Genomic DNA, 26,876 nt, shown 5'->3' with positions numbered 1-26,876 from the left:
TGGCAAGGATATAGAGCAAGAGGAACACTACTGCACTGCTAGTGAGATGGCAAACTTGTACGACCACTCTGGAAATCAATCTGGCATTTCTTCAGGAAATTGGAAATAGTTCTACCTGAAGACCCAGCTATACTGTTCCTAAGCATATACCCAAAGACACTCCCCAATATCTCAAGGACACATGCTCCACAATGTTCATATCTGCCTTATTTGTAATAGACAGAAACTGGAAGCAACCCAATTGTCCCTCAGTGGATGAAAAGAAACAAAAAGTGTGGTTGCTTTACACAATGGAATATTATTCAGCTATTAAATCAAGGACATCAAGAGTTTTACAGGCAAATGAATGGAATTATAAAATATCATCTTGAGTGAGGTAACCCAGACCCAAAAGGGCATGCATAGGACGTACTCATTGATAAGTGGATATTAGCCACAAAGTACACAATATCTATGATATACTCTACAAAACAAAAGAAGTTAAATAACAAGGCCATAGTGAGGATGCTTAAATCCAACTTAGAAGGTGGAACAAAATAGTCATGGAAGGCAGACATAGGGAGGTACCGGAATGGGAGAGTGGAGACAGAAGGGAATAGTGGGTAGAATCAGGTACAGGAATGGGGGGGTGGGCAGAAGACAGGCCCAGAGGGCCAGGATTATGAGTGAAAATATGCAGCTACAAGGTGGGGTGGGGGTGGGGGAATCTCTAGAACGTTCCAGAGACCTTGGATGGGGTTGAGAGGGGGTCCTAGGACTCAATGTGGGTGACCTTGGCCAAAATGTTCCACAGTGGGGATATAGATACAGAAGAGACCTCCTCCAGTAGTCATATAGGACCCCCAGTGGAGGGATGGGACATCATCCCACCTATAAAGCTTTTGACTCAAAATTGCTCCTATCTAAAAGCGATTTAGGGACAAAAATGGAGCAGAGGCTGAAGGAATGGCTAACCAGTGACAGACCCAACTTGGGATCCATCCCATGGGTAGGCACCAAACCCTGACACTATTATTAATGACTTATTATGTTTGCAGACAGAAGCCTGGCATGGCTGTTCTCTGAGAGTCTATACCAGCAGCTGACTGAGAAAGATGCAGATATTTACTGGCAAACTTTGGACTAAGGTTGGGGACCAGTCTGGAAGAGTTAGGGAAAGGATTGAAGAAATTGAAAGGGATGATAACCCCATAGGAAAACCAACATTGTCAACTGACCTGGACCTCTAGGAACTCCAAGAGACTGAGATACCAACGAAAGTGCATAGACAGGCTGGTCTGAGGCCCCTGGCACTTAAGTAGCAGAGGGCTGCCTTTAATGTCCTCAGTGGGAGAGGGTCCACCTAATTCTGTAGAGACATGATGCCCCAGGTTTGGGGGATACTGAGGGGTGGGGCACACACTCTGTGGTGAAGGGGAGGGTAGAGGGGAGAACTCTGATAGGGGGACTGGAAGGGAACAACATTTGGGATATAAATAAAGAAAATAATTAATAAAAATAAATTGTTATTGAATAGATCAATGACATTTATTTCTATTTATTAGTAAAGACAATGAGATGTTACATGCCTTAATGTAATAAATAAATAAAATCAGATTTTTCAGTGATCACACAATTGTGTCTTCCGAACACAATGAACTTGTTGCAGTATATCTTCAACACATCATAAGGTTGTGCAGATGGAAAGGCATCTAGCTCACTAAAAGGCACTATTTCTTGTTGGTACCTACTTTTCTCTCTCTCCTATTTTCCTCTTTGTCATCTACAAATACAGCTAACTATGCTGCATTTATGAAGTCTGGGATGATCTGTATAAAAAGCAAGTCATTTTTTAAAAGAAAAAAATCCTTCTGAAATAAGAAACTAAGTACATTTTTTTTGTGAACCAGCACTAAATATCAGATAATATTATTCATGCTGTAATTTGAAAAGAAGGTAGGAGAAAATCATCTCCTCTCTGCCTCTGCATAATTCACCCCTGGGAGCACAGAAAGCACCAGAGAACAATGGAAATGGAAAATTCGTGACTCTCATCACTAATACTTTAGTCTTGAGTGAACCAGAGTCATGATTTTCCAACAAGAGCCTTGTCACGAAACCAAGGAAACTTCAATTCAAAAATCAAGCCTTCAAAAGTGTTTGCTTTGCTTGAACTGATGAAATTTGTCATTGGAACAAGATTTCATGCAAGTAGTAAGCTTGTTGAGTTGAATTCTGCTTCAGAGAGAACTACAAACTACAAAATTACAGGGCAGAGTCCAGAATTGATTCTAGTGGGAAGAAGAAAGCAAGAATCCTAGTAACAAGAAAATAGTATCTTCACAGTAAGGCGTGCTGATGTATGCCTGTGAGCCCAGCAGTATGGAGGATTAAACTGGAGGCTGGAGAGTTGTTGACCAGCCTGGAGGGCACAACAGACTCTGTCTCATAGCAACAACACATAAGCCAAAAATGCTCTGGAGATTCCTCAGCTCTATGAGACACCCCTCCTTTGATGGACATTTGAACATGGAGGACACTGAAAAAAGGTTCTAGGTCAGTTAGATTAGATATAATGGCTGACCAATGGCAAGCTTCATAATAAGTAAATGGGACACCTCAATGTTGTCCTAGGGCAGAAGTCTTCATAAGAACCCACACTCATTTCAGTGCTAGAGGAATCAAATAGCAACACACATCTCGGTGATATCATGTATGATACAGGGTAAAAGAAAAAATCACTCTGGCGATATTAATGTTAAGCTACCCATGTTTGGTGATCACAGGCTTGAAGGCCATTAGAATGGAGTTCTTTTTTCATAATCATCAGCATAAAAAGCAAGGCTGAGCAAGATTCAGTCATGCTCAGAACGGGCAGGTACCTCCCAAGTCATACTCTTGGTAAGATGTTCTAAATTTCCCAGATGGTCACTTCTAGGTAAATATTTCAGTCTATACATAGGAGTCATAAACTTTAACATAGTATTGTATAGCATTCTGGCTTTCTAGTAAAGAAAAGGAAAGCTATGATTTCTTTCTATTGACTGAACACAAATATTCTTGTTAATATTATCTGATAAGACAATATACCAAGGAAAGCTATCTGCTCCAGACCATTCAGAAATAATGTGACATTTGACTAAAATGTACATCTGGGTAATGGTCCCTATCTTTAAATTGTTTTTAGAATTCTTGCAGCAAATGATTAACTTGTATTGATTAATATAGTTTGAATAGTAAAATATATTTTCAAATATAAGATGATCATTTAATATTGTTAATACAATTTTTAGCAAGATTCCATACCCCAAAATCTGAAAAATTATGTATCTCTTCATTCAAACATGGTGCCTCGTGGGTAATTTCTAGAAGAGAAGGTTTTGCTTTCTAGAGTAGTTTTGTGAGTTTCTTTAAAAAGATGGTGTACTAAACAGAATTGTATCTGAATACTTAGTTTTCCAGAAACTTGATCAAGTTTAGTGCAGTCCCTATTGACAGTTTCCTGTACATTATGGCTTCAGTTTGGAGAACTATGTCTTAGTTACTGTTCAATGACATCATTACTAAGGCAATTATAATAAGAGAAAGCATTTCATTGGAGGCTGGCTTACATTTTCAGAGGTTTAGTCTATTATCAGCATGGCAGGAAGCATGGTAGGATGTAGGCAGATGCTGGAGCAGTAGCTGTGAACTACATCCTGATCCATAGGCAGAGAGAGAGAGAGAGAGAGAGAGAGAGAGAGAGAGAGAGAGAGAGAGAGAGAGAGACTGACTAATGGGCTTTAAAACTTTAAAGCTCACCCTCCAACAAGGTCACACCTCCTAAGCCTTCTGAAATAGTTCTGTTCCCTGATCAATAAGCATTCAAATATATGGGCCCCTAGAGGCATTCCTTTAAAAAAAAAGAAGAATGAAAAATCTTTATTTATAGGACACATCAAGGTACAAAATTCAACATAGAACTACATGCAGAGGATTTATTCAAACCACCACAGTGACTAAAAACAATCAGTGACTAGAACCATCTGATAAACAATTATTAGACATAAGAAATAATTATGGAAGTATAAAAGTTCATAGCTTACACAGTCAGTTTGGCAGGGATAGCTTTGTTTTCATTTTCATTGTGGTGAAATTTTATTCGTCTGATGTTATCACAGAATTCATAGTTTAGACTTTATAATTTAGTGAGTTAGCTGACTTTTTGTTCTCTCTCTCTCTCTCTCTCTCTCTCTCTGTGTGTGTGTGTGTGTGTGTGTGTGTGTGTACATACATGTGTGTAGTATGGGCATGTGTGTGTTTGCATGCATGTAGGGAGGAGAGATGTTGATGTTGGCATCTTCTTCAATTACTTGTCGCCTGATTTTTTTTAAATGTTCTCTTTTTCACAGACACCAGAGTTTGACAACTCAGCTAGACTGGGCAATTGTATGGCCTAGGATTTGCTTTTCTCTACCCCTAGCTTTGGGGTTGGAAATGAGGGTTACATGCTGCCATTTTGTTGGTGCTAACGCTTTTATGGCTTTCAAAATATATTTTATATTAATCTTTGAAAATTTCAAAGTTGTATATATAATATAGATTGATCAGGTTCTTGATTAAGTTTAATTAATTGTATGTGCTTTGAAGAGCCAATGTTATCTCACAAAACAAAAACTCAAACACTATGCTACCCTCACTAAACTTCTTGGAATTCCTCTTAATTTTGAAACTGAATACACAAAGATATGTATGTACAAACCATAAAAACAATATGGTTTGTATTAGATATAGCAAATAGTGGGAAGAAAAAATATATATTAAGAATGAGCTATTTGTGCTCGCTTCGGCAGCACATATACTAAAATTGGAAAGATAGGAGAAGATTAGCATGGCCCCTGCGCAAGGATGACACGCAAATTCGTGAAGCATTCCATATTTTTATAATAAATGGTAAAGCCCAACATAAGGAGGCAAGCTATACCCTAGAAGAAGCAAGAAACTAATCGTCTTGGCAACAAAACAAAGAGAATGAAAGCACACAAACATAACCTCACATCCAAATATGAATATAAAGGGAAACAATAATCACTATTCCTTAATATCTCTCAATATCAATGGCCTCAACTCCCCAATAAAAAGACATAGATTAACAAACTGGATACGCAACGAGGACCCTGCATTCTGCTGCCTACAGGAAACACACCTCAGAGACAAAGACAGACACTACCTCAGAGTGAAAGGCTGGAAAACAACTTTCCAAGCAAATGGTCAGAAGAAGCAAGCTGGAGTAGCCATTCTAATATCAAATAAAATCAATTTCCAACTAAAAGTCATCAAAAAAGATAAGGAAGGACACTTCATATTCATCAAAGGAAAAATCCACCAAGATGAACTCTCAATCCTAAATATCTATGCCCCAAATACAAGGGCACCTACATACGTAAAAGAAACCTTACTAAAGCTCAAAACACACATTGCACCTCACATAATAATAGTGGGAGATTTCAACACCCCACTCTCATCAATGGACAGATCATGGAAACAGAAATTAAACAGTGATGTCGACAGACTAAGAGAAGTCATGAGCCAAATGGACTTAACGGATATTTATAGAACATTCTATCCTAAAGCAAAAGGATATACCTTCTTCTCAGCTCCTCATGGTACTTTCTCCAAAATTGACCATATAATTGGTCAAAAAATGGGCCTCAACAGGTACAGAAAGATAGAAATAATCTCATGCGTGCTATCGGACCACCACGGCCTAAAACTGGTCTTCAATAACAATAACGAAGAATACCAACATATACGTGGAAATTGAACAATGCTCTACTCAATGATAACCTGGTCAAGGAAGAAATAAAGAAAGAAATTAAAAACTTCTCAGAATTTAATGAAAATGAAGATACAACATACCCAAACTTATGGGACACAATGAAAGCTGTGCTAAGAGGAAAACTCATAGCGCTGAGTGCCTGCAGAAAGAAACAGGAAAGAGCATATGTCAGCAGCTTGACAGCACACCTAAAAGCTCTAGAACAAAAAGAAGCAAATACACCCAGGAGGAGTAGAAGGCAGGAAATAATCAAACTCAGAGCTGAAATCAACCAAGTAGAAACAAAAAGGACCATAGAAAGAATCAACAGAACCAAAAGTTGGTTCTTTGAGAAAATCAACAAGATAGATAAACCCTTAGCCAGACTAACGAGAGGACACAGAGAGTGCGTCCAAATTAACAAAATCAGAAATGAAAAGGGAGACATAACTACAGATTCAGAGGAAATTCAAAAAATCATCAGATCTTACTATAAAAACCTATATTCAACAAAACTTGAAAATCTTCAGGAAATGGACAATTTCCTAGACAGATACCAGGTATCAAAGTTAAATCAGGAACAGATAAACCAGTTAAACAACCCCATAACTCCTAAAGAAATAGAAGCAGTCATTAAAGGTCTCCCAACCAAAAAGAGCCCAGGTCCAGACGGGTTTAGTGCAGAATTCTATCAAACCTTCATAGAAGACCTCATACCAATATTATCCAAACTATTCCACAAAATTGAAACAGATGGAGCCCTACCGAATTCCTTCTACGAAGCCACAATTACTCTTATACCTAAACCACACAAAGACACAACAAAGAAAGAGAACTTCAGACCAATTTCCCTTATGAATATCGACGCAAAAATACTCAATAAAATTCTGGCAATCCGAATTCAAGAGCACATCAAAACAATCATCCACCATGATCAAGTAGGCTTCATCCCAGGCATGCAGGGATGGTTTAATATACGGAAAACCATCAACATGATCCATTATATAAACAAACTGAAAGAACAGAACCACATGATCATTTCATTAGATGCTGAGAAAGCATTTGACAAAATTCAACACCCCTTCATGATAAAAGTCCTGGAAAGAATAGGAATTCAAGGCCCATACCTAAACATAGTAAAAGCCATATACAGCAAACCAGTTGCTAACATTAAACTAAATGGATAGAAACTTGAAGCAATCCCACTAAAATCAGGGACTAGACAAGGCTGCCCACTCTCTCCCTACTTATTCAATATAGTTCTTGAAGTTCTAGCCAGAGCAATCAGACAACAAAAGGAGATCAAAGGGATACAGATCGGAAAAGAAGAGGTCAAAATATCACTATTTGCAGATGACATGATAGTATATTTAAGTGATCCCAAAAGTTCCACCAGAGAACTACTAAAGCTGATAAACAACTTCAGCAAAGTGGCTGGGTATAAAATTAACTCAAATAAATCAGTTGCCTTCCTCTATACAAAAGAGAAACAAGCCAAGAAAGTAATTAGGGAAACGACACCCTTCATAATAGACCCAAATAATATAAAGTACCTCGGTGTGACTTTAACCAAGCAAGTAAAAGATCTGTACAATAAGAACTTCAAGACACTGAGGAAAGAAATTGAAGAAGACCTCAGAAGATGGAAAGATCTCCCATGCTCATGGATTGGCAGGATTAATATAGTAAAAATGGCCATTTTACCAAAAGCAATCTACAGATTCAATGCAATCCCCATCAAAATACCAATCCAATTCTTCAAAGAGTTAGACAGAACAATTTGCAAATTCATCTGGAATAACAAAAAACCCAGGATAGCTAAAGCTATCCTCAACAATAAAAGGACTTCAGGGGGAATCACTATCCCTGAACTCAAGCAGTATTACAGAGCAATAGTGATAAAAACTGCATGGTATTGGTACAGAGACAGACAGATAGACCAATGGAATAGAATTGAAGACCCAGAAATGAACCCACACACCTATGGTCACTTGATTTTTGACAAAGGAGCCAAAACCATCCAATGGAAAAAAGATAGCATTTTCAGCAAATGGTGCTGGTTCAACTGGAGGGCAACATGTAGAAGAATGCAGATTGATCCATGCTTATCACCCTGTACAAAGCTTAAGTCCAAGTGGATCAAGGACCTCCACATCAAACCAGACACACTCAATCTAATAGAAGAAAAACTAGGGAAGCATCTGGAACACATGGGCACTGGAAAAAATTTCCTGAACAAAACACCAATGGCTTATGCTCTAAGATCAAGAATCGACAAATGGGATCTCATAAAACTGCAAAGCTTCTGTAAGGCAAAGGACACTGTGGTTAGGACAAAACGGCAACCAACAGATTGGGAAAAGATCTTTACCAATCCTACAACAGATAGAGGGCTTATATCCAAAATATACAAAGAACTCAAGAAGTTAGAACGCAGGGAAACAAATAACCCTATTAAAAAATGGGGTTCAGAGCTAAACAAAGAATTCACAGCTGAGGAATGCCGAATGGCTGAGAAACACCTAAAGAAATGTTCAACATCTTTAGTCATAAGGGAAATGCAAATCAAAACAACCCTGAGATTTCACCTCACACCAGTGCGATTGGCTAAGATCAAAAACTCAGGTGACAGCAGATGCTGGCGAGGATGTGGAGAAAGAGGAACACTCCTCCATTGTTGGTGGGATTGCAGACTGGTAAAACCATTCTGGAAATCAGTCTGGAGGTTCCTCAGAAAATTGGACATTGAACTGCCTGAGGATCCAGCTATACCTCTCTTGGGCATATACCCAAAAGATGCCTCAACATATAAAAGAGACACGTGGTCCACTATGTTCATCGCAGCCTTATTTATAATAGCCAGAAAGTGGAAAGAACCCAGATGCCCTTCAACAGAGGAATGGATACAGAAAATGTGGTACATCTACACAATGGAATATTACTCAGCTATCAAAAACAACGAGTTTATGAAATTCGTAGGCAAATGGTTGGAACTGGAAAATATCATCCTGAGTGAGCTAACCCAATCACAGAAAGACATACATGGTATGCACTCATTGACAAGTGGCTATTAGCCCAAATGCTTGAATTACCCTAGATCCCTAGAACAAACGAAACTCAAGACGGATGATCAAAATGTGAATGCTTCACTCCTTCTTTAAATGAGGAAAAAGAATACCCTTGGCAGGGAAGGGAGGGGCAAAGATTAAAACAGAGACTGAAGGAACACCCATTCAGAGCCTGCCCCACATGTGGCCCATACATATACAGCCACCCAATTAGACAAGATGGATGAAGCAAAGAAGTGCAGACCGACAGGAGCCGGATGTAGATCGCTCCTGAGAGACACAGCCAGAATACAGCAAATACAGAGGCGAATGCCAGCAGCAAACCACTGAACTGAGAATAGGACCCCCATTGAAGGAATCAGAGAAAGAACTGGAAGAGCCTGAAGGGGCTCGAGACCCCAAAATTACAACAATGCCAAGCAACCAGAGCTTCCAGGGACTAAGCCACTACCTAAAGACTATACATGGACTGACCCTGGACTCTGACCCCATAGGTAGCAATGAATATCCTAGTAAGAGCACCAGTGGAAGGGGAAGCCCTGGGTCCTGCTAAGACTGAACCCCCAGTGAACTAGTCTATGGGGGGAGGGCGGCAATGGGGGGAGGGTTGGGAGGGGAACACCCATAAGGAAGGGGAGGGGGGAGGGGGATGTTTGCCCGGAAACCGGGAAAGGGAATAACACTCGAAATGTATATAAGAAATACTCAAGTTAATAATAATAAAAAAAAAAAAGAATGAGCTATTTAGTTAAGTTATGGAAAATTTATTTTATAAAATAGGATCTTCTAATCATAAAATTTTATGCAGTTTCTTTTTGATCCTATAATCACTGTCCATGTATGTACCTCATGAAGTCCGTCAAACAAACATGTAAAAGCAAGGTTAGGCTCAGGGACATTTTTCTATAATAAATATGGGAATATATATTTGTATGTGTTCATGAATTATTTCTGTAGGAATGTGAAGAAACAAGGTAGCTTGAGTTGGGATAAAGCTTCCTTAACATTCCGTGCTTTTGCATTGTTCCAGTTTGCTAGCTACATATATGTCACTTAATTACTAATATAATAATTTTAACAGTGGTACATTTAAACACTGAAGCAACTGTGAACTTATTACCACTTTTTACCAGGCATTTTGCTTTTCCTGTGTCTTCCTTTGAGCACCTTCTCCACTGCTTTCCTGTTAGAATGCTCTTCAGTCTTGCTGACTCTTTTCAGATCTGTGTCACAAATGACCGTTATTAGTTACCTACTTTTCCTAACATATTTTGAGGATTATTTAATGCTTTCTAAAACAATGACATTTCTGAAAATGATTATATATTTTCATGTGCCATACTGAAAGCACACACATATTAAGTCTTTTGCTTTCCTCTTCTTTTGGGTGGTAGCTACTTAGACGTCTTCCAATGCATTTTATGCAATCCCTTTATTACTGAGTTGCATCTCTCTTTCATAAGGCAGATGTTTAAGAAATAAAATAATTATTATTTATTATTCTTTTATTTTATTATGGCTTTAATGAATTCTAAAGAAAAAGTAGACACATTTTTATTCACTCATCACAATGATGCAAATTTGCTTCATATTAAAGCAGCATTTCACGAGTCTTTAACTGCACACATTAGAAAAGATATGGTTTTTACGTCTACTTAGAATTTATAGCAGCAATATTAGCCCAAAATTAACATCTTTCTAAATTTGAGGTGTCAAAGTAGTTTCTATTTATCTAGAAACTAAAAGCACACAATTTGTTTATTCATTCCTTCAGGGTGTTCTTTATTTGTAGAGCTGAAGAGATACCCCAAGCCTTGCAAGTGCTGGGCCAATGCTCTGATAATGAGCTACATCATCAGTACACAGATACACGTGTGTCAATTCTAATGATTGTGACTGCATGGGATGTTAAATAAGATCATTTCTGTATGATGAGAACTATTCTTATGCAATTATCTCACGCCTAAAGTACCTTTCATTTAGATTAGGTTCGGGAAACTACATCATGTTTACTGCACCTACGCAATATATTTTTTTCAAATTTATCTTTAATGTACAACTGAATGACCTGGAACAGGAAAAAAAAACAGTGTCTTAACTGTCAAAAGCTCTATAGAAAGGAAAACTTTTTTATTACTAAAGTAATATGGATTCAGGGTTGAGTCAGAAGTGAATTCCATGTGGGCAGAATGGTCTCTGTTTCTATTCTTAGCTCAATGGCTGACTGCTAACCCAGTGAAAGCCAAGACCTGGCAGCTCAGGGATCTGCATAGGAGATGCTTCTTTTCTGATATTTTTGAAGAGAAGAAAGTCTTCCTTCCAGGAAATATTAAAGTACTTAAAAAGAAAATAAAACATAAACATGAAAAGAATTTTAAATATGGCTGATAAGATAAAATCAGTAAATTTGCTCTGTCTTCTTTTCTACCTTGTTTTTAGGACATGTCTGTGCCTTATGTAGAAACTTCTTTATGTCAAATTTTCTGAAAAGACCACCCTTTTTATCATCTCCATACATACCAATTTAGAGACTGGTCACAAGGACTAAAGATTTATGTATTAATTTTAATTTATTTAAAGAAAGGTGATGTACTCTACAGGCACTTTTATTGTATTCGTCACTCAGATTCTAGCTGTTCACAATACATTTTGAGTCCATGTTATATTATGCCATTACCATATGCACAATGATTATATAGTGGTTTGATGCAGTCTGTGCTTTTATAGAGCTCATATTCTTCAGGGAGAGATGACAACTAAATTGTTACAGAGATAGATACCCTCATCAATTAAGTGTGCAGAGCCTTTTCTATGAGAACAGAATTCAGGTTGGCAGTCCAGGTACAAAACATCTGTAAACTGAGACCTAAAGATGAGCTGGCGTTAGGCACACTAAGGATGCATTTGTATACATCTCACGGAAAAATAAAGGCCGACAAAGAACAGGACTTAGCATCCAGTACTCTAAAGGCCAAAAACCACTGGGCCTTGTACAGGGAGGGAGGCAAGATTGGTCATAGAGAATCTGGAGGGTTTGGTTTGGATCTTACATTGTACCTGAAGTTAACTAGGGTGTGAGTGACTGGGTTAGAGTACAGTGTCACAGTGCTCTCTCTCAAGAAAGTTTGCTTTCAATGCGAGCCATAAATTGGGTATGAGTAGAGGTAGAAGCTGAGGCTAATTAGGAATTGAAAGTAATAGCCCAAGTGAAGGATTGTACGAATACTATTCTCCTGGGACAGGGCTTCTCAATGTTTGTGTCTCTCACATAGATGTTCAATAAAATAATAAAAAAATGTTTTCTGGCTTGAAATCAATTGAACCCTTTTCATGAGCTCTCTAATGTTCAGAATCCTGTAATTTCCATGTAGATTAGCTACTGTAACCTGTCACTGTATCAACCTATGAAATCTGGGATTATTACTACAAACATTTATTGCCATGAACTTTTAACCCTGAGTTCAAAAAGTTGTTATCTGCCATACGATCCTTTTTCAAAAAAATGTTTATTTTTCTTTTATATGCATTGTTGTTTGCGTGCATGTATGTCTTTGTGAAGGTGTCAGGTTCCTTGAAACTAAAGTCGCAGACAGTTGTGAGCTGTTGTGGGTGCTGGGAATAGAACCTTGGTTCTCTGGAAGAACAAGCACATACTTATAACTGCTGAGCCATCTATGAGCCCTTACAATCTTTACTGTATATAATGGTTAGTTTTATGTCAACTTTATAAAAATCAGAATCATTTGTTAGGGAATCTCCATTGAGAAAGGACTCCTACAAGATTGACCTGTGAGGAAGCCTTTAGGGCATTTTCCTGATTGATGATTGATGTGGATTCATTCAGCTCACTGTTGGTTGTGCTGGATATTATTAAAGACGTTGATGAACAAGCTGTAGGGAGCAAGTCAGAAAGCAGCTGCTTCAGCTCCTGCCTTCTGGTTCCCGCCTCCAGGTTCTCCCCTGAGTACCTAAATAATAGATTACAAACTGTAGGGTAAATTCCTCAAGTTGCTTTTTGTCATGGTGTTTTATCACAGCAGTAGAAACCCTAACTACTATGTGAAAACTTCCTTTCCTTTGACTTCATCATATTTTTTAGCATGGACCTAAATCATAGCTTTAGACACAAATATAAAAAGAATAAATATAATGTACTAACATCCTATGAAGCAGTTCCTAAACCTCTGACTAGATTGTCAATCAAGTATTTAACAGAGCTGCTGAATCTTCCTGATAAAAGTCACCGTTGGGGCACCAGTGGAAGGGGAAGCCCTTGGTCCTGCCAAGGTTTGATCCACAGTATAGGGGATTGATGGGGGGCATTAAGAGGGGTTGGGTGGGGAGGGGAACACCCTTATAAAAGGGGAGGGGGAGGGGCTAGGGGACTGATGGACAGGAAACAGGGAAAGGGAATAACATTAATGTAAATAAGAAATACCCAATTAAATAAAAATGGAAAAAAAAGAAAACAGTGAAAAAACAAATCAAAAGTAAAAATAAAGTCAACATTCATAAACAATTTATAATAGCAAAGGTTTGATATATGTTCATTGTTTATGGTAAAGTAAGACATAGTAATTCATTCTTGTGGAGTAATTCATTTATTGTTCATTATTTGAAAGGAAACTTGAAATAGTTTTCAAACTGAAAATAATTTCTGAGCTGAGAGTGATGAGGTGGTGTTTTCCTGACATGTTAAAGGTTTTATTTTTATGGGTTTATATTTATTTAAAGAAAGAGAAAAACAAAAAAGAAAGAAAATCCCTTTACTCATCTTAAACAGTAATGATAGAATTGGCAAAATAAAAATTGGCATAAAAATTATTATGATCATAGCCATGTCATTATTGTATAGTAACTTATTTGAATTACTAATAACACTTCCTCTCATAGTAATTTCGGTCCTATTGAGCAAACACAGGTTTCTAGGGAAAAACAAGAGAGTGTTGCTGCTGGTGAAGCTGGTGTGCACAGAGGACCTGATCAGAAGTGTTGATTAGTTGGAAATACAATATTACTCCATGTAAGTGTCTCCAGGAAAATGGCATGTGTCAAAGCTCTGGAGGAAGGAGTGGCTTCAAAGAATGTTTATTTATGGCTTTCAGAATGATGCTTTTGGTTTGAGAGACTATTGTTTAAATGAAATTTTAAGGAAGCAAAAAAATCTCCCTCTACTGTTCTCTCCTATCTGAATCTCATTAATTAAAAATAGAGTCTGCTTCTGGTAACCATCTTTTAATGCCTGCTCTGTATCCCAGGAGCCAAAAGCTTCGAGCAAGTTCTGGCTGCAATAGCTCTTGTAGTTAGGCCATGCACACCGATAAATTATTAGGTACAGTTTTGAATTATTTGTTCCTTTGAGAAGTCATTAGTTCTCCCTTCCACAGTGTTTATATGTGAGAACAAATGGAGCAGGGTTAATTATAATGTTTTGAGCAATAATAAACGGTTGTTGAAACCAGTCCTTCTGTTTGTTATTCTAACACAAAGTACTATATTTTTCTGGCAAAAGGATGATAAGCAATTAATAAAACAAAAGCAGATAGTGTAAGAAAAGCAGTGAGAACTGGTGTTCATTCAGAAACAGCCTCTGAATTTTAAATCCCGGTTCTTCGTGAATATTAAAGATTTTGGCAGCAGCCATTTTACTTCTTATTATTCAAAATGCAAGTTATTAAAAGAGCTATTTTATAGATCTAGGTTATAATTTTTAAGTGGTAGTATACTCTTTAATTTTTTTCTTCATTTGTGAGCTCCATGATTAAAATTCCCCCTTTTCATGTCTAGATAAGATTTATTTTGTAATACACATGGGAAGTAAATATCATCCTCTTTAAAGCCAAGCCTACTCTTTGGAGTATGATAGATGCAGATTAATAACTATGCTATGCAACCAATAAAAAGATATCAATATCAGTTTACTAAATTAATTAATATTAATTCAACTAATATGAACTAAATAAACTCCCAAATTATTCCTTGGATATCAACTCTTGAGCCCAGTCTAGTCACCTCTCTGGTTTAAGACGAACAATATCAGGTTGACAGAGAATAAATTCGGGGGCTCTGGAATGGTTGACAAGTCCCTAGGTCACGATTAACTTTATCTTTAAAGTGCAAACAGAATTATTGCTTTACTGTGAGAATTTATTATTAAGATATCTTTGTTAATAAATTGAAGTATGATATGTACATATGCAGTTGACATTAGCAAAAAAGTTGCCCTGAGGGAAAAAGATAGTAAGAGGTTGACAGACCCATGATTTAATCAAGAGAGCTTAAAAAAAAGAAGACATGTTAGATTTAAAAATCATGATGGCAAATTTATACTTAAATTTATTTATTTCTCAAAGAATGACAAAGACCTTGTTAGAATAGAAGAGATTCCACTAATTCAGTTTTTTCTGCAATTGAACTAATAGAATCCTGTTCTGTCCTGGTTAAAACACCCAAACACACACACATACATACACATGCACACACACACACACACACACACACACACACACACACACACACACACACACACATCCTCAGTTGTCTTATGATCAATAGTGATGTTATTCTTATAAAATATGTCATCTACAGATCATGAATAGAAAGATCATCTTGTTCCCTAGAGCTCTTTCCCCTATCAGACAAATAAAAACTAGAGGTCATGAATAGACAGGAATGAAGAACTGATGAATATACCTATATGTTATTAGTCACTCATCTACTATGTATGAACTAAAAATGCATTTTCAAAATAATATAACTAAAAAAATAATATTACTGAAAGTAAAAGAGAACAACTTTGAGGCGTTTACATAAGAAATTCCAAATGTTTGATGGTAAAATTAATCTAGTGGAGGTGTATATTTTGGAGCTAATTCTGACAGCAAAAAAATAATATTTTGAAAGTAACATTTGGAACTATAACCATCTCCCTTCCTTTTTTTTTTTAACCAAGTGACTTAAGTCAGTGAAAAGCAGTATCTTCTGTAAAGTTTATTGACATTTTCATCTACTTTGAAAGTAGCAAATTTCAGGCATTTCTTTCTCACTGGTCTGGAGTCTGGGAAATCTATCATTAAAGCACCACTGGGTTGTATTCTGGTGAGGCCAGGTTTCTAGTTCACAGATGGCATGTTATTGCTGTGTTTGCACATGAAAGAAGGACAAATGTCATAAGAGCTGCAATCTCAACCTCAGGCAGATCACCTTCATAGCCTTAAAGTCTACATCTTCCAATGCAAAATCTTACAGGCCAGGAGTCATTGTATAAAAAAGAAGAGGCCTCACAACAAAAGTCTGGTGTTTCCATTGGAATCATATAATCTGTCATTCAGATGGCTGCAACCAAGGCTGTAAAGCAGCTCTTAAAGCAGGCCTGAGCCTTGGTCAATCCTACTATGTGCACAATGACAGTGCTTGTAAGAAAGTAATGGAATGGGGCAATGTAGTCTTCATCTCTCGGTGGGCTTCAGTCTTTCAAATTCCCCGACTTGTAATTACAGTTTTGTTCCTGCCTTAATTGAGAATGGGTTGCATGGCAACACTGCGTTCTCTGCAAGGTTTTTGCTATTATGCTGGCTTTAAAGTACACGATGAGTGGGTTCTAAAAAGAGTGCAGAACAAATCACTTTGTCTTGGTTTAGTATTTGACTTTGGACCTGATGAAGGGATTCTTATACCCACCTCTAAGCCTTGGTAAACCCTCATTCCAGCACATGTTAATCTTCACCTTTAGCTTGATTTGTGAGCCTGAAAGCCAAGCCAAGGAAATGATAGAGCACACTTGCAGCCGTGTGTAGATGAGTGTTTGTGTGTTTGAGAATGTTTGTCTAGGTTTGGTTTTTATAGGCATCATAAATCATGACTGGGGCTGTAAATTAACAAAAATAATTTAGTAGTTAGAGAACAGAATGTTATACAGTGTGTACCATATTTATTAAGAATTAAGAAAAAAGCATAGTGTTCATCTAGATGACCTTTTGGATTCCATTTAAAACTATGCACCCTCTGCTTTGGGTAGCTCATTTCTCATGCTCAACAACTACCAAAGTTAGTTTTTTTTCTCTTTTCTCCAGAAGCATTTTCTTGAGTCTCCAGGGTTTGTTACCTGACTTGTAATAACATTGTTTATTTGAATATCATTCTCTAACGAAGTAAACTAGTCTTGGTCCCGTTGCAGTGTGCAATGATTACAGAGGGAGAGCTGGCTTATTTTTAAGTTGAATGATTTTTCTCATGAGGCAATCTACCCACATTAGGTTCCTTGTACTTTAAAAATGCTTTGGAAGTCTGTGGTCAGCAGTCAAAATACTTATGTTTTCATGCGCGCTTTCTCTATACCAGGCCTTGTCTGAAGCTCTAAAGGAGAAAGGACAATATGCAGAAAGTGGCCACTGTGCTATGCACAGAACAAGCACAGAAGAACTGAAAAGGAACTGGACATGTGATCTGAAGGTGAAAGGAGGTAGGTGAGAGGGCTCACTTTGTTGTGCAATGTGCTGAGAGGCCTTTCGGAGGGAATAGTGACTGGAGTGGATTGCAATTTTAAATTACAATTGTAAAACTCAGAAGATTTAGAAGATTTTGTTAAGTGAGCAAGGTGCTAAGTCATTTCAAGTTTAGAAATGGACACAAATATAAGCCTGGGGTGCTATGTAGACGCTGTATTCAGACTCCTGAAAAAGAGACACCTACCAAGGTGCTAGTGATCTTGAATTAGCAGGAGCTACAAAAGGCCCACCCATCTGTTTTATTGTATATGTTGTGAGGGCTTTTAAATGAAAAGGATGTGGTAAAATTTGCTGGGTGGATGTTGACAAAACAAATGATGAATTTGAAGGGACAAGCCATTAGGGAAGAGAGGGAGGTAGTGTCAAAAGGTTGGGAAAGACAGAACCATTAGGTGATTCAGTGTTTAACTGACAGGCTAGTATATTGATGGGTGAGTGCAGGAATTCCTATCTAGAACAGGGCAGAATCATAGCATTCCTGAAGGGACACAGATTGTCCCCCCCACTTTTTTCAGGAGGGAGGGCTGAGTCGAGTCAGTTCACAACAGTTAAGTTTGGTTCCTGGGTACTGTGTGCCAAGTTTCTAGGATAGTAAAATGGGAATGCATTTGTCTGTTCAGATGAATCTTATTTCTTTACCATTTTCTTCTCTTCAAGCATGTCTTTCTCACTACACATGGGTTTCAAGAAGTTATCATTTTTTTCTAACAAATTCTTTTCTGCATGTAGAGTGGGCATATTAGGGTAGAACCTCTTTTTAACATATCCCATTAGGTGTCATTATCTCAGATTATTTCAGTAGAACAGAGAGAACAATACACATGTTTTCTCTGAATGGCTGAAGCTGGGAATTTCTAAACATGTAGACCACTGAAGTAAAGGGGAAAGAAGTGACCAGTATGAGTAAAGGCATAAGCAGACCGACAAGGGAGGAGAGATCCAGGTTGAGACAGAAAGCAAATTTTCTTGCCTTCTCTTTGGACTTTGGTTTCTTTATGTAACCATTCCCTACCCTTCAGAATTGCTGACATATTCCAGTAATATCTCCAGCAAATAATCTTTTCTCCCATTCTTTTATTTTGTTTAAACTACCTAGGGTCCCTTTGTTTTTGAAATTAAAATTGTTCTAAATTATACCTAAATTAAGATATTAACTATGCAAAAAAAAAGGTTCAGAAAATAATGACAAAAAGTGAACATGATTGAGGTTTTGTCAGCTAAGGTTTGGCAACTGAACGCCAAGGAGTGGAAGAAAATGTCCAGAAAGAGCAAGTGAAGTGATAGGTAAATAGACTTGTAGGCAAGATTTAGTAATATAAACACAAAAGAGAAATGTTTTTACCTAAGAGGAGAAGGGTGGAATAAGTTGACAATAGCCAAAGGGGAAAAAGGAATTTCAAATATGGGGTGTGGATAAGTGCTTAAAATTGTTAAAGGTCCACCAGCATGGGGGCTGTTCAAAAACCTCTTGACTTAGGCAAACAAATGAACACTGTGCACTTTGCTTAGGTGAAAAGGGTTTCTGCAAAGAGAGAAGAATGTTGCCTAAAATAATGGATAACTAATGAATGAGAGAAGCCTGCCCTTACCAATTGTGTTAAGATATGGAAAGGAGACAGTAATTACAAGTCACTTCATTAGTTTGACATGCATTGTACCCTCCTCGCTGTGACCTGTAAAACAAAGCTACATGGTAAAGTAGACACAGTGCCTCCCTGACCTTTAGAGTTTAGTGGGGGAGGCTTACAAGGTAAGCTTCTAAGAGACACAACTAGAGAAAAATATGAGTTACTTTGTTGTTATAATGATATGTCAAGGATTGTATGCCTATATCACACATGCGCGCGCGCGCGCACACACACACACACACACACATTACATATAGTCTAAGATAAATTTTGTATTTCAAAGGCAAATACAATTTTTATAACTTCTTTTCTAGCCAATTTTCTGTACAATTCTAATCCACAGCTGGGCTGTTCTGTCTAGAGAACAATAGCTTAAGAGTTCATTCCTTCTCTTACGTGAGAAATGAGCAATGTGAGGAATGAACAGTCTTAAATACCACCACCCAAAGAGTGCAGCATTGAGGACTAATGAAGTAGACAGAGATTCAGAGAATCATACCAAAAATGTTAGCTCAATCTTTTTACTTTCTTAATAAAACTGTATGCATGCTTTCCCTTCACTACAGAATTTTTATTATTAAGTAGTAACATAAAGCCTTCTACAAAAGGGAAATTTTAATATTTTTAATGGCACAACCCTAAGTCTCTTCTTTTTCCAACAATGGGAGGCCGAGAATAAAATTCTTCATTTGGGAGGCTCCTGTTTATGAATTACCCATATTATATTTACAGATATTGAAAAGGATTGCTATGACTTACCGTTTTATTACTTAGCTAGTGTTTCTACAGTTAGTAATGTTAAAAGTTACTGGTATTCAAAGACCACTGAAACATTGATATAATTTTTCTAATGTTAATGTTGGATAAATCTATATTTTTAAAATAGTTTTTACTAAATCTTTTGAGAATTTCATACAGTGTATTTTGATTATATTCATGCCATGACCCAACTACTCCCAGATCTATCCACCCACTCTTAGTTTCCTATCTACCCAACTTTGAGTTTTCTTTTAAAAAAATCTAATCTATTTTTTGTGTCTTAAAATCTTGTGAGTGGGGCCTGCCCTGGAATGTGGTCAACCCAACAGGGGTCATCCGGTTTAAGAAAACTGACTCTCCTTCTTCTAGAAGCCATCAAATGCTTGTGCCAAGACTGTATCTGGTTTGAGCTTGTATGGGTCTTGTGCATATTGTCATAACCACTATGAGTTCAAAATTTGCCCAAAGAAGGGATAACATTGTTCCTGCTTTATTTGTGAGCCACTGAAGCTCAAAGAAAAAAATACATAGTATACTATTAATGGGAGAAGTATCAAAGTCTCTTGGCATAAAGAGGTAGCATAACATTTAGTTATTCCAGGTTTCCTAACACATTTTACCTTGAATTATGATGCCATAGAAGGTAGTATATATTGACTGCAAAATAAATGCAGTTACCAATGAGAAAGGAAAAATATTGAGCAAGGATTACTGGTCGCACTTAGGAGTAAACAGTCATGACTGTTCAGTAGTTTGGATAAGTTCATTTTAAAAATCACTCTCTCTCTCTCTTTTATATTATTAAAAATTATTTTTATTAATTTTAATTATCTATGTGTGTAGGCCTATTGTGGGCATGTGCAAATGTGTACATGTGTATGTGAATGTCAGCTGAGTAAGATGCCCTTGTAGATGAAACTAAAGACTGTAAGCTGCCTGATGGGGGTTCTGGGAACAAAGAGCAGGTCCTCTGAAATAGAATTATTCCAGTATTTTTAGGATGTCCATAATAGCTTTATCAAACAGCAAAATCTCCAAACCATTTTTACAAAAGATCAGAGGTAGAAAATCAAAGGGTTAAATGCTCAATGACAATATGAAATGGATATAGAAAATTTGTGGAATGATGTTATATTTAGTGTGCAAAACACAATAAAAGACTGAAAGAATGTATGTGCAGACACATACAGTGCCTTAGTTTGGCTTCTAGAATTATGATAAATACTATGACCAAAAGGAACTTAGAGAAGGAAGGGTCTATGTCATGTTACACTTTCATATTCCAGCACATCTTTAAAGGAAGATAGAACAGAAAAAGGAGGAACCTGGAAATAGGAACTGAAGCAGAATCCATAGAAGAATGCTGCTTACTTGTTTGCTCAACCTGCTTTCTTATACAATCACCTGCTCCAAGCTGGCTCCACCACTTAGTGGGATGGACTCTCTCACAGCAATCATCATTCATGAAAATATCTCACAGAGTTGCCTACAGGAAATCTGATGTATACATTTTCTCAATTGAAGGTTAATCTGAGATATCTCTACCTTGTGTCAAGTTGATAGACATGAACAACCAGGAAGCACATATATATGCATGAGTATACAAACACTGGAGATTTTTCAAACACACACGCATGCACGCACACACACATGTACACACACACACAAACACACACATGCACACACACAGACATACATGTGCACACACACACAGATACGCATGCACATACCCACACACAGACACACACACGCACACACACACACGCACGCATGCATACACGCACACACATATACACACACAGACACACATGCACACACACAGACACACATGTGCACACACACAAAGACACACATGAACACACATATGCACACACAGAGACACACATGGCCATACACACACAGACACACACACGCACACACATACACACACACAAACACTCACAACTCTTTCTCTTGAGCATATTTCTTTCAACAAATGGTAGTAGCCTATCTGTAACCTGACTGTGGAATTGTGATTATTTGGCATCCACAATTCAGAATTATAAAGGGTCAACTTGTAGAGCATATTCGTTTTCAGTGAAGAATTTTATTTATTAGCTAAAAGAATTTTATTTATTAGTACTAGAAAGACTATTCATCTCTTAAAAATCCTTAAGTATTAAGTATCTCTTAAAAATCAAGTATTTTCCACTCAGTTTTCATGGCTCTGCTACAATGGTCATCACATTTCAAAGTATTTACTGTGTAATTTACATTTCCTCATGCCTCAGTAGCAATGGGTACAAGTGGGGCCACACCAAGATAATCACCAAAATTGCTTCAGTGTTGTATCAGCCTGATAAAAAACTAACTTAGTTCTCTGAGAGCCACCTGGCCAACCTGCTTCTCATAGCTATCCCATGTGTAAACAGGCAGGTTCCACAGAGGTATCACAGCCTGCCACCAGGCTGACACTGGGGCTCCCTTTTGTACCATCTGTTAAGCACCATAACCTCTGCTACTCTTCTGATAGGAAAAACAAAATGTAAGTTGTACCAGACAGAATTTCTATGAAACTATGTAGAGGGACATGCCAAACACAAAGAAGAATTCTTGTTTCTGCCACCCTTTTGTGCCACTATTAATAACAATAACAACTCTCTTAGCACTCTGTTTCCAGAGTATAAAATATTTTTCTTTACAAAAGTTTTAGTTTTTATAAAAACTAAATCTTCTTGTTATATGGATCTGAGTCACCTCCTAAAAGGCTCATATGTTAAAAAATTGATTGCTAGCTAGTTGATGTAACTTGGGAAGCAATTGGATTATAATTGACTAATCCATTGCTAGATTCATAATGAAATGGATCATTAGGGACTGGTGAAACTGGCAGGTGGGTGGTGTATGATTAAAGGAAGTGGGTCACTGGGTGCGTTACCCAGGCCTATCTTCGTCTGTCTCTCCTTGGCTATCATGTAGTGAGAAAACTTGCTGTTCTATCACTCCCTTTCTCACAATCATCTCTGTATCTCCAGGTCCTCACTGACAATGAACTAAAATTTCTGAAACTGTGAAACCAAATATTTTTTTCAATTGTCATCCCACTAACATACCTGTGTATGTATCTTCATTCTCCGGTTTTCCAAGTCTTGGCAGATTATACTCTCTCAATCTCTTCTTTTACAGCTAAACAAAAATCATGTAACTTTATATAATCTGCTCATATTTTAGAACATTTATAAAGACAACCTATGAGTACACATAAATTTTTCAATACTATAACAAAATACCTAAGATAATCTAGTTAAAAAGTTGAAAGGTTTATTTTCGCTCACAGTTTTGTAGATTCCTGTACTGTTGTTTAGTGTACTGATTTCAGGTCTCTAGGAGTAAGACTTCATAGCCAAAGAAACTCCTCCATCTCATGGAGAAAAATGAAATAAAGAGGAGGCAGGTGTTGTTGTTGGTGGAGATTTTACCGTTTCTTTAAAGAACCTGCTTCCAACAACTAGATGATCTCTAAGAGTTTTTACTATTGCCTGCCAGTCATACGTAGAGGGATAAACTTTAAGTGCATGATCCTTTTGGAGACAGTCTAGATACAAACTGTAACACATGCTCAGACATGTGTCTGACTATGTCTGACTAACCACCAGCTCTCAGCGTATTGGTATATTTTTTTTTTACCATCAGATGTTTAGATGTACTTGAACACATAAACCAAGACTCTATTTTTCATTGGCTTGAGAATTTAAAAACTACATATTTAAACCAGCTAATACATCAGCTCCCTAACTTAAAAGGATCAAATATGCAAGTCATAGTACTCTATGAAGTTAACCCAATACCGTATCAAAATGACCAGCAGAAGGTATATGAATCTTGTCAAAGAAACAAAACACTTAATCACTTACAAATAACAAAAACTATGAGACATGAAACCACCTTCTCATTTTATGACTGTGATATAGTCGAGAAACCAAACTCAACATCTCGAATGTTCTATGAAAGGCTGCAAAAGCAACAAGTTCATCTTCACCCACTGCTAGAGATAATATTTATTAGGCTTGAAATAAAATAAACTAGTTCTCTCTTCTGGGATGCTTTGATTGGAAATTGAAATGTTCCTTCCTGATGCTCATATATTTAAAGGTTGGTCCTGAAGTGCTGGCACTATTTTGAATGTTGGTAGAAATTTTAGAAGAAACAGCTTGGACGGAGGAAGCAGGCCGCTACATCTTTGGAACAATATCTTGCCCTAGTTCCTCTGTGTCCCTCTTTGATTCTTGTTGGTCATCTACTGAGCAGCCTACACCTCTAAAATATTGTGCCACTATGCTATTCTTACTCTTAAGCTAATTAGTAATAGTCTGAACCCTAAGAAACCATGGGCCAGAAGAAATGTTTGTTCCCTTTCAGTTTTTGTTTTGTTTTGTTTTTGTTTTTTCTGTCAGGTATCTGATTACAGTGACATAGGCTCAACTAAGGAAGGGTATGAGGAGAAGGGCTGTTTTACTCCTAATTGCCTGTGCTTTTCATTGTGCAAAAATCTTTGAAAAATTAGTCTTAGTTGTCCTAAGGATAATGGATGCCTCTGTCCATAACAAAAGTAGAAATGCAGAGCTGCTGAATATGTCTTCCCACAGTATCGAGATATTAAGTCACCTGGGAAGTGAATTGAAGGAGAGAACTGAATGGGAGGAGGATGGGGAGAGGAAGGGGTGTCAGAAGTAAGGAGAGCCAGGGTGAGAGGGCCCAGAGACTGAGCAGAAGGAAATTAGCAGTAAGATTAGGAGGCATCTCGAGGATATGCCAGAAATCTAGGATGGAAAATGCTCCAGGTAATCTATAAGAATGAATTTTGTGCTCCTAGCAGTGGAGAATATGAAGCCTGAAGTGCCCACCTAACAGGCAGGAGTCCCAGTGGAGGAATAGGGACACCAACCTACCCACAAAAAATTCCATCCAAAATGTGTTCTTCCTACAAGAAGTGTAGGGTTAAGGATGGAGCAGAGACAGAGGAAATGGCCCACTTCAGAACCATCGCATGGGCAAGAACCAATCCCTGACACTATTAATGATAGTCTGTTATGTTTGCAGACAGGAGCCTAGCGTAACTGTCCCCCTGAGAGGCTTCATCCAGTAGCTGACTGAAACAGATGCAGAGGCCCACAACCAAATATTAGACGGAGCTTGGGGAATCTTGTGAAAGAGCTGGGGGAAGGATTGAGGGCCCCAGAGGGGATAGGGAGTCCACAGGAAGACCAACATAGTCAATTAATCTGGACTCTTGAGGGCATCCAGAAACTGAAAAACTAACCAAGGAGCAAGCATGGGCTGGACCTAGGCACTTCTACACATATGTAGCAGATTTGAAGCTTGGTCTTCATGTGGCTCTTTCAACAACTGGAACAGGAGACTGACCCTGAATCTGCTGCCTGCCTGTAGATTCTGTCCCTCTAGCTGAGAAATCTTGTATGGCCTCAGTGGGAGAGGATGTGCCTAGTTCTGCAGTAACTATATATGCTAGGGTGGGTTGGCACTAGGGAGCTCCCTTCTTAGAAGAGAAGAGGAGTGAGAAGAAGCTGTGTGAGGGGTAGGGACTGAGAGGAGAGGGTCTATGGTGAGGATGTTAAGTGAACAAAAAATTAATGGGAGTAAAGGAAAAATAAAGTGACCTCACATTCTTAAAGCTATTTAAATAGCAAGACTAACAGGCAAGTCACCAGGCACACAGCTTAGTCATCTCTTTAAGGAAAGGATGGGCAGTGAAGTAATGCCATAGTTTTACCTTAGACTCATGAGTTAATGCTAATAAACAAGTTCTTCCTGGGATACATTTTAAACATAATGCTATGGTGAACTGTGTATCATAATAAATATTTTAAAACAAATATGTGAATTGTAAGTCTTTTTCTAAAGCTTTGTCTACTACATATTTAAATCATAGGAAAAAGCCATGTGTAATTAAGCCAAGAATTAAGTCACTGCCACATTGTAAGCAGGGGAACAAAAGGGTTTGATATTAATAAGTTAAAAACCTAGGATATATAGGCTTAAAGGGCAGATAATTACATAAAAACACAATTGGACCTGAGGTGCTGGTTTGCTTCAGCCTTACAAAGTAGAGTTGATTTCAGAAAAATAGCAAAATCAAAAAATGTGATCATTTGAAAAGCTTACATTTTATGAAGTAGTGCCTGAAGTAGTGTCTGGGGGAAATTTACCAAAGATAAACAGCAAGTATTACCATGAATAACATGTTTGGTTAAATGAGGGTTTGTGGTTTCTTTTGTTTGTTCTTTTGTTTGCTTTTTGCTTTTTTATTATTTTCCTTTTCTTTGGTGTTGTCCAGAATGCTACTGTATAACTTGAAAACACACTGACCTGATCTTCAGGAGAGCCTCACTGTTAACTCACTCCCTTTCCCAATGTGAGAGAGGATGTTATGACAGACCACTCTTAAGTCTTCCAACTCCTTCCAAACCCCTCTTGTTTCAACCACTTACATAAGGAAGTAAGTCAGTAGGTACCTACACTGTAGTGAATGCACTGAAAGAAATATGAACCAAGACTAAAAAGAATTCATCATCAATTTCCAGTTTCTGAATTATGATGAATAGGGCAAAATCAGACATGTTTCTATTTTACCTGAATTTAATTAAGGAATTAATAAAGATAAACAGGAGATGAGGTATATGTCAAAAGAAACTGTTAAACTCCAGAATTTAATTAACTAATCAAAATTGGCCTTTTGTCAACACATACAATATTCAAAAGAGAATAGGAGAAAGAGGGGAAGGGAAAGAAAATGGTCTTAAAAAGGCATAATCCATGATTTAAATACATAGTCCTTAAAAATAAGCTAAACTTTGCATTTAAATGAGCCCATGAGGAATTTTGGCAGAGTTAATAATTCAATGGTATTTGAAATTACAGAAATGAGTTGGGTCAAAAGAGTCCTCATAATTGAACAATGCTCATAGAGAAAGTGTTACTTGGGATTACTTCACAGTAATGTATCTTTCTATGACTAACCAAACAGCTACAGAAAACTATTTCTGTATATTCTATCTATTGGCATTGACTGCGTGAGGAAAGTCACACGAACCTTTTCACAAGCTGGGAAGTCTGCCCAGTGTTTCCTTCATGCATCTAG

General features: G+C 37.5%; 1 non-coding gene across 1 annotated transcript; it reads left to right on the top strand.

The window, feature by feature from the left end:
* Nucleotides 1-4,795: 4,795 nt before the first annotated feature.
* Nucleotides 4,796-4,901, top strand: Rnu6-173 (RNA, U6 small nuclear 173). Its single transcript, XR_005501566.2, has one exon. It is a non-coding gene; the product is annotated as a U6 spliceosomal RNA (small nuclear RNA).
* The last annotated feature ends 21,975 nt before the right edge of the window (nucleotides 4,902-26,876 follow it).

Source organism: Rattus norvegicus, chromosome 2, assembly GCF_036323735.1.
Source record: "Rattus norvegicus strain BN/NHsdMcwi chromosome 2, GRCr8, whole genome shotgun sequence".
Lineage (NCBI taxonomy): Eukaryota > Metazoa > Chordata > Mammalia > Rodentia > Muridae > Rattus > Rattus norvegicus.
Note: the sequence above shows the minus strand (reverse complement) of the source record. Positions and strands in the feature narration are given on the sequence as shown.